The sequence below is a fragment of the Crocuta crocuta genome, unplaced genomic scaffold (assembly GCF_008692635.1).
Source record: "Crocuta crocuta isolate KB4526 unplaced genomic scaffold, BGI_CrCroc_1.0 scaffold51, whole genome shotgun sequence".
Classification (NCBI taxonomy): Eukaryota; Metazoa; Chordata; class Mammalia; order Carnivora; family Hyaenidae; genus Crocuta; species Crocuta crocuta.
Window position 1 is genome coordinate 3,604,919 of NW_027527624.1, and position 12,926 is coordinate 3,617,844.

Sequence of the window (12,926 nt, forward strand, 5' to 3'; positions counted from 1 at the left end):
GAGATCTTCGATCTCTTGACTTTCTGGTTTCCCTCTATGCAATATTGGGGAGTATTAATATAGTTCAAAATATAAAAATGTGGGGCGCCTGGGTGGCTCTGTTGGTTGAGCGTCTGACTTTGCCTCAGGTCATGATCTCACCATTCATGAGTTTGAGCCCCACATCGGGCTCACTGCTGTCAGTGCAGAGCCTGCTTCAGATCATCTGTCCCCATCTCTCTCTCTGCCCCTCCCTGGGTTTCACACACACACACACACACACACACACTCTCTCTCTCTCTCTCTCTCTCTCTCTCTCTCTCAAAAATAAATTTAAAAAATTTTAAGTATAAAAATGTAACCTCAAGGATCACAGCACAACAGATTATAAGACATTCAAGGGCTATGCAGTTGGCCACTGCACACTATTCCCTACTCTGTGCAGTCTGCTCTGGTGTGCACTAGGTAGGCAAATATGAAAGTTAAGGTCATGTAGGGAAGAGAGCCATGGAAACAAAGAATGACCAAACCACAGGGTAAGGACCTGCCAGATAGCAGGACCTAAGACCACCTTTATGCTCAGTACGTGATTATTCCATGCATCAAAGATGCTGAGCGCTGAGTGCTATTTGGGGTTGTCAGAGAAGATTTCTCAAAGGCAGGGTTGCCTTGAGTTGTATCTTAAAGGAGGAATACAAGTTTCTTTGGGTGTCAGAGGGAAGAAGCATCCAGCAAGATGGGAAGAACCCGTGGTCAATCAGCAGGGTGGTGTCCTGGAGAAGCAGATTGCTATGGCTAGTATGATAGAAGGTGAATTTCAAAAGCTAGGTGATGAGCTTATATCACATGTAAAGGAGTTACAGCTTTATCATAAAGCCCATCATTTCCCAATGTGTCATAGAGCATCAGTCTAAGAAGATGATCTACATTAAAAAAAGAAAAAAGTACTATCTCGCAGCCCCGAAAGGTCACGGCTTCTGCTATTACACTATAGTTTCAAATATGAAGCAAAAAGTATCATTCTCAACTTTAATTTTACTTTTTTGAGTAATATTTTAGTAAAAATGTGAGTGATATTTACATAGTAGATAACTGATCCATGAGACACAGTTTGGGAAAAGTTACTGCTTGGGACAGAAAATCACTGAGGAGAAATCAGGTCAAACATACACGTAAACAACACTAGATCAATTAAGAATTAAGAACAAGGCCTAAGTGGAGCCACTTAATTCCAGATAACAAGGGGATATCCAGGAAGCAACAGAATTTAGGGATAATCAATAATATGGAATACAGGACTTATAGAGACTCCAAACCCCCAGCTAGAAGCAGTGAGAAGTCTTACAACTCTCTTAATTATGTTTCCTCCCTTGAGTTCTTAGTGTTGTGATGCCGCTACCATTCTGGACTCCATTCTGGTGGCCAAGTACTATCACCCAAAAGGCACAAAAAGTAATAAAAGAATTATATGATCATATACTTTTGTTTGGTACAAAAAAAAAAAATCTAACCCAAGTGAGGGAGTAAACATTCATGTGATAAAAATCAATGGTTCTATTAAAAGCAATCAAAAGCCTTCAAAGAGTGCCCTTAGTAAGATGACAGACTGCTCAGGAACCTGCAGAACGGGAATGTTGGTAGGTATTTATCCCAACAAATGCACGAGCAACAGTGGGAATGTAAACCCACTGAGAGAAGCAGAAGCACCATGCACTAAGCCCAGAGCGATGGAAATGCTTTTCTCTCCAGAGAACACATACAGAAGAAAACCTTACGCTTCAGCTCAATAAGTAAATAGGTTTCTTGGAGCACTTACATAAGCTACTTAAAATGATGAATGGAAGCAATTAAACAGATTTCTCAAAGCCTTGAAGGCCAACACTTTGATCCAAAATATCTAGAAAATTGAGATGATATAGATTGTTTTATTTGTTAAAGTTTCCCAGATAACAAGTTGTATGCTTCCATCACTTAGTTGAGATAATGTCTAAATTCAGAAGAAAACCTTGCATATACAATATCTTTAACAGACATTACAAAAAAATAGCATAAGAATTCTTTTTAAAGTTCAGTGATAGCAAAGATACTTTCAATTAATATGTGAGTAATATAAAACTTAACATTTTGAATATAAAGCATATTTTGGCTCAGTTGCTTTTTTTTTTTTTAAGGGAATTTANCAAAGACTAAAAAGACATGGGTTCAGTGCTGTGAATTCCAAGAATCCTTCCAGAGGTCAGTCCTGGAATCTTCATCATCTATTTGAAGGAAATGTTATGATACCGTCAGACCAAATAAAAATATTCCTGTGAACTAAGAAAACTTAACTCGGACGGATAAAACACGGTAACACGGAAATCTCCCATAAGTGACAAAATATCAAAATTACCTAAAAAAATGATCAATTGCATTTTTGTAGGCAAGAGAGATTGGGGCTAACCTCTAACCCAATGGTGAGAGAGGAGGCGTTATGCTATAGTTTTCCAATTTAATACTTGCCCCCTCCCTATCTTTTCGTGTAAAACCAAAAAACTCTTAAGGTAAACTGAAATTCCAAATCGTGTGAGTTATGTTTATGAACTTTGTGGACTGGAGTTCTTTCTTCAAATGACAGGACAGTTCCGTGTGTGAGCCTTCTCTCTAAACAGACAACTCAAGCCGACTGGTTGGATTTCCTAAGTACAATTCCACTATCTCTAAAGATCTTCTTTCACCCTGATCATTGTTTTCAGGGTTTGACACCTTTGCAACAAACTCTTAAGCAGTTAATAGTTAGGTCTGGCCCTTCTCAAGAACTATTCAAGAACCCTCATCATATACCTATTTGTTTCTACAATGTAAGAGTTGATATCCAGTAATACAACTATACTAGCAAGAAGCTAAATAAAGCATTCTGTGCGCTGTGTACAAATATCCTGATAAGAACCTCATTAACAGTGCCATTATTGAGAGTGGAGTGACCCCAGGCCTTGCAAATGGCTTATCACCAGTTCTTACTCAAGTCTTCAAGGTTGCTTCTCTCAATTCCACTTCAAAGCTGAAGAAATGGTGGTGCAGAAAGGCACTGCGCACAGTTAGCAAGTACTCGAGCTCTTTTTGAACCGATTTCCAGGACTCTTTAAAGCCTACATATACAGTTTCCTCCTTCTGTAACATTACAGTGCAATGTAACTGATTTCCTCGACATGCCAGACTCATTTCCAAATGCATGTTCTCACTTGCAAGATAATTTGCTCAGGGGATTGCATGTGTTTCCTAGTATGCTGCCATTAATTCACATATTTTTTTGGACTTCTTTTTGGAATTTCAGTGTTTAAAACATCTAAACACAAACGGCAGCAAACCTCTATTCTTGAAAGATGTGTTTATTGAACACTACAAAAAAAATATCATAAAGAGTCAAGATATATCAAAAAAAAATGGATGATCAGACTTTGGAATGTTATTTTGGGTCAAAAATGAGGTATACCTAAAAGTACAAGATTTATTTTCTTCTGTGGCTCATAGACTCTGAAAACAATTCCAAGGAGACCCAAAATTGATTAAGCCATGGTAACACTGTTGGAATAAGTGCACGTTCTTACCAAGTTGCCACTCCAATGGACAAAATCCATTCTGAAGAATGACTTGTGCTTAAAACTTTGTTTCTGCATTGCATGATCAATGTTCACCATCCATAGAGTCACTAAGAGTCATACCAACAATTTATTGTGGTAACTAAGTGAGTAACAAATTATTATATTTCTAAAGGACGATAAGCCATTAATAAAAGTGAGGGTACTACTTTTAGTCTGATTATTTAGCATTTTTCTCTAATTTCAATGGCTTTTAAGGGCCCAAGAAATTCCATTCAATATCCTTTTCATATCTCTCAAATCACACTCTGGATCATCTCAAAAATCTGGTGGAACCTTCGAAAGTGCCTGAAAACAGCAACCGAATACATTTTCCAAAGTAGGAAGAAAAAGAACAGGTAGACCACTGACGTCTCAATTCAGGAAAACAAATTACAAAATCATTTTTGAATTTTACAACTTCAGATTTTAAAAGACCTCCTGGAATGTTATTTCCAGCATAAAAATCCCTCTGTGAAAACAGGTTCATTTTTAGAAACTAAATGAAAACACTATTGATATATCAAATTTTAAACAGGAGGAAAAAGAGATGTAATCCTGGCCAAACATGTTTAAACCGCATAAAACAAACTCTAAGAACATTTTAAAGAGTTAAAGCTCTTTAAAATAATATCTCTTTCAAGCTGTTTTAAGGCATTACTTGCTAAAATTTTTGGAAGAAATCTACTTAGTGACATTAAGATATCTGGAAAATATTCATCTTTGTTTTATTCCAGGTAGATAGATAGGTAGGTAGATAGACAGACAGATAGATAACTTACAACAAACTTCACTCTATTCTTGGACAGAGCTATTATACAAATATAGTTCATAAACATATATATACACAAATATATATAATGTACACATGTATATATAGACATATACACGAATACACACACACACACGTATATATATATATACACACACATAGGGGAGCAAATCAGAGCTATCATGTAATCAATTTTATGACCAAGGACAATAAGAGATAAAACAAGATTATTTAAGTGGACTTTATCAAGTTGAACATCACCAATTCTTGCATCAGTGTTAAACTTGGGAGGAACATGCTTATATATATATATTAAGGACCAGGGCTTTCTTTTTCCCTAAAAGGCAGGAAAGATAAAGTAAAAGTCCCCATCATTGAAACAAGTCAGAGTTTACTCATGCCATAAATTCAGGCTGCTTATCTTTATAATTTTAAGATAATTTGTATAATAACTATCCTTATCAGCATTAGTAGCTAATGTGCATTCAACAGCTGATTCTTACTCTAACTTCTAAGAAACTGTTTAGGTTTCTCAAGCATAGTCCTCTTTCTCAGGAATAAGAGGCTCAAGTTTCATAAACTAGCGCCCTGCAGGCAGTTCACTAGCACTTAATGGGCTTTTCTTTCTTGCTACCCTCTACTCACCTCACACCGTAAACCTGTTTGATTCCATCCAGTGAAACTGGTCCAAAACAAATGGATTTAAATTAAGCTTGACTGATTAACACTCTGGCAGTTATTTTTACTATGAAACGGGGAAAAAAAGAACACACTCCAAATGGGAAAAAATGCCTGCTTCGATTTTCTAAGCTTCCATTATTGTGATCCAGTGACTAGAATTTACAATGGCTGATCAATATATCCCCATAAACTTTCTCTTTTATTCGTTATAAAATTAGAACAAAATACAAGAGGGCTACCATTGCACCACAAAGCAATCCCACAAACAAGGTCACAATGTAACTTATAAAAGAAGACTGAGGTTAAAATTGAAGTCTTGATGTCAAATTAATAAATGATGAACTAAGATGAAGAGGCAGGGCCAGAAACTCTACTTGAAACCAACAGATAGTAGGAAATAACAAAGAGAGAGCTCCTACCTAATGTTTTGTTTTCCCTGATAATGCTCATAAGCTACCATTTGAAAATGGTGGGAAGAATAGTTAAATATATATGAATCCAAAAAAGAATAAAGGAGCATACAGAATAGTTGGTGATGACCCAAGTGAGTTCCCATTTTCTGCCTTGGGCTAAAAATGTCCTGGAGTACCAAGAGACATGCACCGAAAACCAGTGAACATGGGATTTGAAAAATTATGGAAAATGGAAATGATGCTAGAAGAATAAAAGAAAAAATGGGAAAATATTATGATTTAAAAAAAATAAGCAAGGCATTCTCCAAACTGTAGATATTACTATGGATTATTAAGGGAGGAAGGGAAAGTGGGTATATGTTGAAGCAGTAATCATTAAGTGATAGCATGGCTTTACTATGTACAACAAACTTCTCTCTCTCTCTCTCTCGATATACACAGACACACAGACACATAGCAACTCAGAACTAGCATCAATCTTATGACCAAGAGCAATAAGATATAAAAACCAGATTATTTAAGTGGACTTTATCAAGTTGAATGTCACCAATTCATGAATCAGTGTTAAATTTGGGAGGAGGCATTTCTGGCAGGTCCTTCTTTGGACTCAGCTGTGATCTATTTGATAGTTTCATCGGTAACTTACTGAAGGAACGGCAACTCTGTTAAATGGAAGATCAGGATTCCCCAAATCCAGGTAGTCTGCAGAGATTACATTAATCCCCAAACTATAATTTAAAGTGACAATTTGTAAAACTTTGCTCCAGGGATCAAAAAGACAGTTAAAAGTGCCAGGTTGGGAAGACACAGTTTAGCAATGGCAGGATGTATGAAAAAGACCTAGCAGATATTTTGACAGTAAACACGTTATGATCCAATAATATGCACGGGCATAGTAAAAGCTGAATTGACACTGACAAGTATATAGCTGTGGATCTAGCCTACTCTACTCTGTTCACCTGAAGAATTATCTTTATTTCAGAGTAATGTAAGTGGGCTATAAACAAATTGTAACCCATTCATAAAAGAATATCTAGGTTGGTGGACAGCTTCAAACACATAGCAAATTATGATGTAAAAAGTTGTAAGATAATGCTGTTCTCATTGCAGCAATGGGAAAACCCAGAAACTTGTGATCCGGATATAAGAATTGAGTTCATAAAGCAATCTAAACTGAATTCCAAGGAAAGACAGGAGACAACCTTTGGCACAGCATGGGAGGAAGAAGTGGCCTCCATACAAGTAGGTAAGAGGAAATCAGCTGAAAGTTGATTGGATTCTTAAGGACCACACTTGGACTCAGGTGTTGGCTTACAATGGCTGAAAGTCCAAAAAAACAAAAAAAAAAAAAAAAAAAGGAGAGTTCAATATTAATATCCGGGCTCTTGGTAAGACATGAGAACAGGGAAGGAAAGTGGTAAGAACCCTTCTCAGTGGTGCTGGTGAGCAAGCAATGATCAGCTGCTGTGAGGGGCAGGCACGAAATGTTTCCCATTATCTTGAATCTTTCTTGAATCTTTCTTTTATTAAAAGTATAATCCTGGGGCGCCTGGGTGGCTCAGTTGGTTAAGCATCCAACTTCAGCTTAGGTCGTGATCTCACAGTTCATGAGTTCAAGCCCCATGTCAGGCTCTTTGCTGACAGCTCAGAGCCCAGAGCCTCCTTCGGGCTCTGTGTATCCCTCTGTCTACTTCTCCCCCAACTTGTGTTGTCTCTCTCAATCTCTCTCTCTCTCTCAAGAATAAATAAATATACATTAAAAATATATATATAATCTTTATGCTGCTGAGGGGAGAAATGTACCTTAACATATTTAGGAATAAAGATAAAATAACATGCAACCCAAAAGACAGGAAAGTAACATATTTAATGTACTAAAGAAAAACAAACAAAAAAAAATGGTCAACCCAGAATCCTTTACCCCATGAAAACATCTTTCAAAAATGAAATCACAGTAAGCACTTTGTTAGACAAACACAAGCTGTAAAAATGTATTATTGAAGCCCAAAGCAACAATGACAAAATAAAAAATGTTAAAACAGGGTCTTCAGAAAAAAGTATGAGACCAGATGAAAAATCTGAATATTTACAAAGTACCAGAACTCCAGAAAAGATAAAAATGAAGGTGAATACTAAAGATATGTTTCTTATTTTGAATCACTTCTAAAGATAATTGAAGGCCTAACCAACAGGTATGTGGGTTGCAGGGTTTATACCAAAAACTCCATGGCCACGGGAGTACAAAGGCTGGGAAGAGAAAATGGATGTACACTGGTGTAGGGTTCTCACACTACAGGCCATGCCCTGTATTATTATTTCAAGGTGGACTGTAATCAGTTAATGATGTATAATGTAACCCTTAAGAATCCTCCACATAAAGTATTATAAACAAGAGTGAAGATGAGGTGGAATCATAAAAATAACAGCAAAGCAATAGAAAAGAAGGCAGGAAAAGATGAACAAAGAAAAACTGAACAAGTTAGATGAGAAGAAAACATCTGGTGAGATGGTAGATATGAAGCCAATCACATCAACAATTATATTAAATGTAAGCAGCATGAACACTCCAATTGCAAAAGGTAGACTGAATACATAGTAAATGGACTCTTAAAAGCAAGATCCAATGGCATAATGTGTGTAAGAAATACACTTTAAGTAAAAAGGCATAGCTAGATTAAAGTAAATGGATGCAAATACTAATGAAAAGAAAGCTTGAATGACTGTATCATTACCAGGCAAAGTAGATTTCAGGTAAAGGGATACTACAGTTCAGAGGAGTACTTTATAATTATAAAGGGTCATTTCCTTAAGAAGGCACAATGATCCTGAGTGTGTGTGCACAGAACAACAGAGGCTCAAAATATATGAAACAAATCTAATAGAATTACAAGGGGAAATCAAGAAATCCACAGTTTAGATAGAAATGTCAACACTCCACTCTCAATTAAGTACATAGGAAACCACTAAGGATACAGAAGATTTGAATACAATCTACCAAACTGACCTAATTGGCATTTAAAGAACACACAATCCAATAACTACATATAGATTGAAGTGCACACGAATCTTTTGCCAACATAGAACATACTTTGTATCATAAAACAGATCTCAACAAACTTAAAATGACTGAAATCACACAAAGTTTATTTCCTAATGACATTGGAATTAAACTAGACATCAATCACTGAAAGAACATGGAAAATCCCAGTATCTTTATAAATAGGAAAAATAAGGAAATAATTAGAAACAACACATGGGAAATCACAAGCAAAATTAAAAAAAAATGGAATTGATAAATGAAAATGCCCAAATAAAAACTCATGAGATACAAAGAAAGTAGAACTTAAGAGTTGTTTATATCATGAGATGCTTAAAAAAGAAAAAGGAAAGCAAATAAAACTCCAAGGAAGCAGAAGGAAGGAAGGAAGGAAGGAAGGAAGGAAGGAAGGAAAGAAGAAAGAAAGAAAGAAAGAAAGGAAGGAAGGAAGGAAGGAAGGGAGGAAAGAAGAAAGAAAGAAAGAAAGAAAGGAAGGAAGGAAGGAAGAAAGAAAGAGGAAGGAGGGAAGGAGGGAAGGAAGGAAGGAAGGAAGGAGAAAAGCGCAGGAGCCAATAAAGAAATCATTTTGAAATGGAAAAATAATAACAAAAATGACAAAATCCGGTCTTTTGTGAAGATAAAAGAAATAATAAACTTTTAGCCAGACTGTTATGAAGCAACAGGGGCAGGAGAGAGAGAGAGAGAGAGAGAATATGAAACAATTACTAATACCAGGAATGAAAGAGGAGCCATCGTTACAGATATTAGAGACCTGAGAGAATAATAAGATGACATTCTGAAAATCTTTCGGCCAATAATTTTGATAAAATAAATGAATGGACTAATTCCTTGAGAGACATGAATTACCAAATTTCATTCAAGAAAAAAATAACCTGAACAGCCATTTAACCATTAAACTAAATTCACAGTTAAAAGATGTTTCCACAAAGAAAACTGCAGGTCCAGAATACTTCATAAGTGACACTCACCAAACATTTAAAAAAAAAGAAATAATGCCAACTCCACACAAGCTCTTCCAGAAAACATAAGATAAAAGAATACTTCCCAACTCATGTTAGGAGATCAGCATTACCTTCTAATCGAAATGAGAAAAAGCTATTTCAAGACAAGAAAAATAACAGACCAATATCCCTCATGAACATGGATAAAAAAATAATCCTTAACAAAAATAGCAAATTAAATCCAGCAAGATGTAAACTGGACAACATCATGTGCAAGTGGTTTCTCCCCCTGAAATGGAAAGTGGGCTCAATACTCAAGAAGTGCTTAATTTGGGGTATCTGGGTGGCTCAGTTGGGTAAGTGTCTGAGCCTTGATTTCTGCTTAGGTCATGATCTTATAGTTCGTGAGTTCAAGCCCCACATGAGGCTCTTCAATGACAGCATGGAGCCTGCTTGGGATTCTTTCTCTCCCTCTCTCTCTGTCCCTCCCCTACTTACTCTCAAAAGATGACCAACAGAGGCAAAAAAAAAAAAAAAAAGGAATTGGGCAAAATCAAACATCTATTTATAGTAAAAACTCTCAGCAAACTAGGATCAAAAAGAAACTTCTTCAACCTGATAAAGGATGTCTACCAAAAAACCTCTCCAACTAACAATATACTTAATGGTGAAAGACTGAGTGCTTTTCCCCCCACTAAGATTGGCAAAGATGTATGCTGTCACCACTTCTGTTCAGTACTGTATAGGAGTCCTAGCTGATGCAGTAATGCAAGGCAAACAAACAGAATATACAGAAACTAGAAAGAAAGAACTAAAACTTGCCTTATTTGCAGATCTTCTACATATGAAATCCCAAACATCTTACAAAAATGGTACTAATAAGTTACATTAGCGAGGTCACAGGATACAAGTCAATTAATAAAAATCAGTTGTATTTCTATATGCTAGCAATTAACATTTAGAATTTGAAATTGTATTTGTGTCATCCTGAAACCAGCAGGTGAGAGGTAGAAATAAATGATGACTTTCTCAATATAAAAGATTGCTTCTTAACAGTCAGATATATGGAGAACTTACATGGATTATCCAGCAGTTTTAAGAAACTATAGGTGTTCCCCACTGGAATGGCAAACTGTGTCAAGGGAATCTGAAGTGAGAGAGGCAAGATCCTTAACCTTACAAAGCCTTAATGTGTTACAGGAAATGCCACAAAAATAAAAGAAAATGAAACCAGAGCATTTAAAAATTGTTAGACTCCAACTTCTATAGAATGGGCAGATGTGTGCTGCACACTTAGGATTATGTAAAGAGCCTGCATGCACTATCAAGTTACAGGTATCACCAGGGGCACCTGGGTGGTTCAGTCAGTTAAGCGTCCGGCTTGGGCTCAGGTCATGATGTCGCGGTTCATGGGTTCAAGCCCCGTGTCAGGCTCTGTGCTGACAGCTAGCTCAGAGCCTGGAGCCTGTTTCGGATTCTGTGTCTCCTTCTCTCTCTGACCCTCCCCTGCTTGCGCTGTCTCTCTCTCTCTCTCTCTCAGAAATAAACAAAAAACATTAAAAAAAAGTTACAGGTACACACCCAACTCGACTGTGTCATCAATATGATTTCAAGTTAATGTGTGGGCAGTATTAAACATTAAATTAACAATAAAGTTGTTTACCTCCTTATAATGAATGGGACTTTGGAGAGATAAACTGGATGGCTGTGCTTCACTTGGGAAATCTACAAAGACATCTTGAGCAGGTACCCTTTTCCTCCTAATTAATTTCTCTTCTACAAGTCCCCATATTCAAGTACTTTCCACTGAACTTTGATCTGCTTCAGTGACTGGTAGCAATGACAATCACTCAGTTTCTTTGTGAAAAAGTAAACACTGGAAAGCAAAGGAATAGGAAATTTACTCTTCAAAGGCGATGGGATGGGAAGATTCAAAATGATTCTATTAGAGCTTGGACCAGGATGGAGATTCCCTGGCACCTGCTGATGGAAATGTGGCTCCTTCCCCAGGGAGTTAAAAAATCTCCCAGTATGTCCTTGACAACATAAGCACGATTAACAAATTAGTGAGTATCTTCTACAATGTTAACTTTTAAAATAAAATATACTTATATATATAATCTTTTATATTGAGATAAAATTGTAACTTGACATTTTCATTTAACAGAACATCAAGAACAGTTTCTATTCCAAAGAAACTGGTGATAAACCTCTTTATTTATAATTATGTGTGTTTATGTTTATCATACAGATCAAGTGTTTTTATTTGTTTTTGGATAAATCTCTGTGAATGAAACTAATAGATCAATTAGTGTCCATATTTTAATTGTACAAAGTATTGCCAGGTCACAAGGCTTCATGCCTACCCATTCCTACTGACAGAGTATAAGAATAAATATGTTCCTGCATTCATTCAAGCCCTGAATCCTAATTTTCAGTTTTAGTAAATATGATGGTTGCAATGTGATTTTATTACTGCTTCCCTAATTATCCAGGTGGTTATGTACCTTTTTATTTGCATTTTTTTCTTTAATAGATTGCCTGTTCATATCACTTGCATATTTTTTTGTCTTCAGTTGTTTTGATCCTTTCTTATTTGGGTTGTGATTACTCTTTTCAAGTCTAGCATTTGTCTTTCGACCTTTTATGGGGGTGACTCATTCAGAATTCTTAGTTGCAAATACAACTCTCTCCTATTAGCTTAAGCAGAAAAGGAATTTATTAAAGGGTATTAGATGGATCACAGAAGTTCCAAGAAGAAATCAACAACTGATCTCTGAAGCCACAGAGCTAGGGGAAATGTCCAAGTAAACTGCTGCATTGTTCCACTGGGAACTAGGAGATTTCCCAACCCCTAGGACGCAGGAGGTCCCTGCCATTGCTTTTTGTAACAGCGAAGTGTTTCTCTGTCACTCTCAACATAATTAGTTCCATGAGCCACCTTCTTCTTCACATCACACTCTTCTGAACCAGAATTTAGAATGAATGGGTCCATCTTGGTCATGAGGCTGAAGTCCCAACACTAGCTGCAAGGCAGACTGGGAAAGTGGATTTCTGCTTCTACCTTAGGAAGGCAGAATTTATAAATGGGATAATTCCCCAAACATCTGAATGACATTCAAAAATTGTTGGCAAGTCAGCGAACATTTAAAATGTCCATTATGTGAAGTCCTTGCCTTTCATATGTTTTTAAATTTCATGAAATAAAGTATGTCATTTTTTTCTTTCTAGTTTTATGGTTTTGATGGGGATTTTTTCTATTTTTATGGTTCTGGTTAAAAAAAAATCATCACATGATGATTACACAAATATTCTTTTGGAATGTCTTCCAAGACTCCTGCAGTCTTACTCTTTAGCATTCATATTTCTCATTCATCTGTAGTTTGTTATACAATAAAATATGAATACAATTTTATTCTCTCACGAAGGCACAGCCATTCTTCCATTTTCATTAACTGAATAATATAA

The 12,926-nt window shown here is 36.3% G+C and overlaps 1 protein-coding gene and 1 long non-coding RNA gene across 6 annotated transcripts in view; one reads left to right on the top strand and one right to left on the bottom strand.

Moving 5' to 3' along the window:
- The window catches only part of FBXL7 (F-box and leucine rich repeat protein 7), a 381,373-nt gene that overhangs the window by 227,435 nt on the left and 141,012 nt on the right, over positions 1-12,926 (bottom strand). The window lies entirely within an intron of this gene.
- LOC144238318 (uncharacterized) overlaps positions 1-12,926 on the top strand; it is a 65,445-nt gene that overhangs the window by 9,662 nt on the left and 42,857 nt on the right. For all 5 annotated transcript variants that reach the window (XR_013337079.1, XR_013337076.1, XR_013337073.1 and 2 more), the window contains exon 4: positions 6,570-6,705. This is a non-coding gene — a long non-coding RNA (uncharacterized LOC144238318). The remainder of the gene's footprint in view (positions 1-6,569; positions 6,706-12,926) is intronic.